Here is a 6,000-nt window from a genome sequence, read left to right on the forward strand (position 1 = left end):
TTAAATGAACGGTGTCTCGTTTTACAACCTTTTTTTGCCAGACTTGTTAAGCAGATCACTGCAGTGGTTAAGTGAATCATGTGGTCATTAAGCGAATCTGGCTTTCCCCATTGCCTTTGCTTGTTGGAAGCTGGCTGGGAAGGTTGCAAATAGCAATCATATCACCTTGGCCCAGGGCAAAGTGCTAATGGCCAAGCATTCAAACTTATATCCCTTGAGCACAGGGATGTTGTGATGGTGGTAAGTGTGAAAACTGGTCATAAGTCACTTTTTTCCAGTGCCGTTGTAACTTCAAACGGTCACTAAATGAATGGTTATAAGTCGAGGACTACCTGTAGCTTCAAGTTTGATTTGTATAAAAACATTGGAACGACAAGACATAAAAGCTATAGAAGTAGACAGTACAAGCAGGAAGCATAAATAAATGCAACACAAAAGCTAATTAAACACATCTCAGATATTATTAAGAAGCATGAAAATAATAGAATGTTGGTGGTGGATTTTGTATGGCATGTAAAAGGATAATAAAAATATGCCATGTACATGCATCGGGAGGGAACTTGAATGGTTTGGGTGCCACTGCAGGAAAGCCCCTGCATATATACAAAGATGGATGCTCTCAAATCAAAATTTCTAAATCACATCTCCTTGGTAGGGCTTTTGGTCTGGGTGGGTCCCCACTGACTATTCTGACCAACAGTTGTAACCAATTTTGGAGTAATAATGGAGAGGAAGTTGTGATATCTAACTTATATTTGTTGAGGGGAATTTGATTTCATATTTTCCTATTTGGAATTTTTCCCAACACTCTCCATTATATTTATGTGGCTGTAGAAAGGAAAATACAATGTGGTGTATTTTCCTTTCTACAGAGCCGGGATGGCGCAGTGGATAGAATGCAGTATTGCAGACCAACTCTGCCCACAGTCAGGAGTTTGATTCTCAAGGCCGATTCAGCCTTCCATCCTTCTGAGGTCAGTGGAATGAGGACCCAGATTGTTGGGGGCAAACTGCTTAGAGAGGGCTGTAATGTAGTATATAAGTCTAAGCGCTATTGCTATGTGAAAATCAGCAGAGAAGCTGATGCTTAAAATGAATCAGCAGAAGTATCTATCCTGTGTTTTCCTTTTCAAATTGCCAATACTCTACAATTGGTCAGCACTGATGGACTGGTGACTTTGCATCAGGATTATCTTCTTTTCACATATGTCCTGAAATAAAGCTCAGGATTAAATCAGCCTTGCAATTTTCCAACCTTTTGTTTAATATCCCCCACTGAAGGAAAACCTCACACAGTTCATATCATTCAGTCCGGTTTGGCTTAGAGAGGGAAATTAACTATAGACTGGATTATTTCAGCTCTGACTGGGAGCTCACTGGTTGAAGACATCACTATATCCAAAAGTAAAATAAAATTAATTTAAAATAAAACTCATACGCACCAAAAACCAGATGGTGAAAAAAGGGCTCTATAGTATTCAGTTTAATGATGAGATTTATTTTTTATGAATAGGAAAAGATTTGTTTGTTGACATTTTCCCTTTGCAGTTTCAAGTGATTCAGTCCAGAAATGGCTTTATCTATCTATCCATCTATCCATCTATCCATCTATCCATCTATCTATCTGTCTGTCTGTCTGTCTGTCTGTCTGTCTGTCTGTCTGTCTGTCATCTATCCAGTGCTTTTTTTGTAAAAGAAAAAAGTGCCAGAACTCACACATGTCATACAACCCGCCTTGCCTACCCTACAAGGTTCCATCCAAAAAAGGTGCCGGAACTCTGTTCTGAGGGTTCTTTGACAAAATAAGCCCTGCATCTATCTATCTGTCTGTCTGTCTGTCTGTCTGTCTGTCTGTCTGTCTGTCTGTCTGACTGCCTGCCTGCCTGCCTGTCTGTCTGTCATCTATCTATCTATCTATCTATCTATCTATCTATCTATCTATCTATCTATCTATCTATCTTCTCTATCCATTTATCCATCTTGTGTATATAGCCACCTATCTCAGTGAACAGAATTAAAATAAGAATAATAACAAGCACTATAAAAATTAAGATACAAGCATCCGAGAAACAACAGTTGAAATCATAAATGCAGTGAAGAAGCAGGTCTATGCACAAAATTATCTTCTGATTTTCTTGGCGTGGGAATAAAATTTCAGCCATACTAACATTAACTGGGTTTATGAGGGTAAATTTGAGCTATCACTGCCAAGACTTAGGGCTTTTCCTTGCTGGTTGGCTGAAGGTTTTCTATCTGTTTTTAAAACAAAATGTATCTCAAAACCAGGGCTCTTTTTGTCATAGAACGCCCAGAACGGAGTTCCGGCACCTTTTTTGGATGGAACCTTGTACGATAGGCAAGGCGGGTTGTATGATGTATGTGAGTTCCAGCACCATTTTTTTAACAAAAAAAGCACTGCTCAAAACTACATTACTTTGAAGGTTGCTGTCCACATTGACAGCTATCTTGTCTCTGCCTTCTCTCCAAGGTAAAGGGTGACAAAGCCCACCAGTTTTTACACATCTTGATATTCCCTTGTTAGAATAAGGATGAAATACTAGTTTAACCCTGGAACAGCCAAGGATGACTTAAATTTCTGATGTCAATACGCAAGAGTTGAGAGACAAAGGTTACCTTACTTGCAATGTATAACACCTTCTATACTATATAATCATCCAACCATCACTAGCAACTAACACCAGTTAGGATAGGATTTATATCATTTTAGAATGGCTAGTTGATACAAGGAAGATACTATAGGGCAACGGGCCCCAACCTTTTGGGTACCAGGGACCGGTTCCGTGGAAAAGAGGTTTTTCCATGGACCGGAATGGGTGTGGTTTTGTGTGCTGCCTGCATCCCGCAGACAGGGCTTTGCTTGTTTGCGTGGCCGAGTTTCTGGCATGCCACGGACTGGTGCCGGTCCACAGACAGGGGGTTGGAGACCTCTGCTATAGGGCACCAGGGGGGAAGGGCTAAAGGAAACACCTTGCACTTAGCAGAAAAAGATATTGCCAATCCAGTAACAATCCAGTGTTTTCATAGTATCACCCAGCTAATTTCATTTAGGCTTAAGGGAAAAATGGCCGTTAGCTAAGAAACCTAAAATAATATGGAAAGGCTATGTCTCTGACTGACATGCACATAATATTTTTTTTCATCACAGATTATGCAGAATTACTACATAGATGTCTACTTATCTAAAGAAGATTAGCCTAATGTTAGGGAGCATAATAATATTTTCCAATTATATTTACAAGAGTTGAAATTTCCAGTTACAATTCTATAATACAGCATTGTAACTGTTAATTGCTATAATGATGTACAGCAAGTATCTTGGTTAAGAATGCCCTGGTTTAAAGACCATCCCTGGTTAAGAATGGAGCCTATTGTAGCAACATTCAAGTTAAATGCACAATGATTCAAGTTAAATACACAATGGTTCAAGTTCATTACACAGTACTACTTATACAGTACTATACAATAATACTGTTCTGGCTTACATACAAATTGGACCGTCCTTGGGACTGGAATCTATTCTTAAATTGGGGACTACCTGTATTATATAAGTCTACTTTGTTTCTTATCTTTTTTCCTGGTTTTTAAAAACTTTTTATAAAAACACTATCGCTAGTTTTTCTATGTATTTGCATTATAATTATCTTTGCATTTCGTTGTTTTCTTCTATTTTGCCATTTTCTTACAAGCAATAACGAAATACATTGGGAAAAGTGGGAATTTCCACATCAATCCATTTTTGCAATTATAGTAAACTGAGATTATTCACATAAAGACTTTTACTTTTTTCAAGTAGGATGAGAGGACCTAAGACTGCCTTTCAGGGAAGTATACTGTGAAATCTTTGCGTCTAATCATTTTGTTTTTACATCAAGCTCTTATGGACCTGGAGCTATGATAATTACATTTCTAGGGGGAAAATATGTCACATCTGCAGAAATTTAAGTTTTAATTACCTTGCTTGTTCTCATAGTAAGTTAGATTAGGTTATAACAGTGTTTTGACTAGCTCCGAACTAACTAAAGAACAGCTATGATGAGAAATAAGCATCAATTTGCTTATATACTTCATGGTAAAAATAAAAAGTCTCAGTACTATTAAATTACATATTTTGAACCAGAGATGCTAAGAAGATCAGATCTTTGTAGCAAAGACGCTATAAAAGGGATACCTTACAATTACAAAGAAGAAATTGAATATAAAACAGCCCAGGGTGAAGATACAGCATATGAGAACTTAAATGCTATTGTTGTAGCATAAACCTATCACTTAAACTTCAGCCTAAAAGGAAAAGAAATCCCAGCTATGTAAAGTCTTTGCTCTGAATTCTACCTCAGCAGAATCCCAAATGGTGAGACATGAATCAGCAAAATATTTAGAAATCCTAAAAAAACTGGGACCCCTTCCTCTGACTCTAGCCTACTTTCTGATCAGTTGATTCCTCTTTCTAATATGGCCCAGATACTAGAGCACATTGCAAACCTGCTAGGTCTAGGATGTAAATGTATGCAAACCTTAAAATCCATATAGTAGTTTTCTAGCTCTCCCTCCCTGCCTCGGAATTAGAAATAGAGAGAGAAGCTTGACTTGGCATTTTGGGGGCTATCAAGTGTGTTGGAACCCCTGTAGAGAACTTCCATGATCTCTCCTTGACATATCCTGCTCCAGGATCAGGCTTAAGTCCACCATCCAAACAGAAACCCACAAGGAGGAGATATGTTGCAAATAGGGGGAAGAGATGCTGCCTAGCAAAAGGTCAGATAAGAGAGGGCGTAGCCTGCAGCTCCAAAATGGGCAGAGAAAAGGGTTTACAAGTCACCCTCCCCTAGCCTCCTATGTGCAAGGAGACGATGGGAGAGTTGTACTTTCAGACTTGCAAGATTCTGTTTGTAATGTATTGGGACTATTTACTTGAACTGTGTCTTTGAATGCTGCTTGAGATTGCTTAATCAGGGGGTCTGTGTAATGGTCGCTGGCTGCCCAGACATGCAGTCTCCAGGACGATCATTGGTTGGCTCTGGGGCGGGAATAGTGTAGGTTCCTTCAAACCTATTGGCCGCCGCCTAGTGGCCAGCCATATAAGTAGCTGCATAGAAGCCTTGGTTACAAGTTCTGCTCCTGTTCTACAATAAAGCAATGTTCCTGTCTGAACCCGCTCATCTCGCCTCCTACTTGCAAGAAACCCACTACACAACACTGTTAATGTAGCCTTATTGTAAAGTAGAATTAGCTCATCTGGCCATGTTTCCTGTCTGATCTACCCAGGGAGGCTGACAATAATCTTGCAAGCCTGAAAGTACAAGTCTTTTGCAGTCTCCTTTCCAGGTTGAGAAATTAGGGAGGTTCCTTCTGAGCTCTTTCTCCACCCCTTATGCAGCTGCGGGCTAAGTCCTCTCTTATTTGACCTTTTCTTAGGTAGCATTCTTTGCCCCCTTTCCCAATGTCTTTCTCACATGCCATTACATCAGTACAATCTTATCCTCCTGCTGATGTCCCCGAAAAGCTTAGTTCAAGCTGTGATACTTTGGTCCCAAAGTTAATATTAAGCCATCGTGACCAGTAGCCATTGTTGTCACTTTATGTCGAGCTTCTAATCTAGAACTAAGGAGAAATTTCCTGACAGAGCAATTAATCAGTGAAATGGCTTGCCTCCAGAAGTTATGGGTGCTCCAACACTGGAGGTTTTTAAGAAGAGTTTGTGTAACCATTTGCTATAGGGTTACCTGCCTGAGCAGGGGATTGGATTAGAAGACCTCCAAGGTCCCTTCCAACTCTGTAATTCTCTAACTGTCCCTCTCTAGGTTTCCATCCATCCTTGTTGTCCTTCAGGTATAACCAGAGTCTTGGCTACTCCTTTTCTCTGAAACTAAAAACAGCAGCAAGAAGATTGTTAAACTTTAGATGCGTACATCACTTCTGAATATTGGTAGCAGTTAAACAAGAAAGGAGACATTTTTGAACTGAACATATAGTTTAGCCTCT

The sequence above is a fragment of the Vipera berus genome (genome assembly GCF_964194415.1).
Source record: "Vipera berus genome assembly, chromosome: W".
In the NCBI taxonomy this organism is placed as follows: domain Eukaryota; kingdom Metazoa; phylum Chordata; class Lepidosauria; order Squamata; family Viperidae; genus Vipera; species Vipera berus.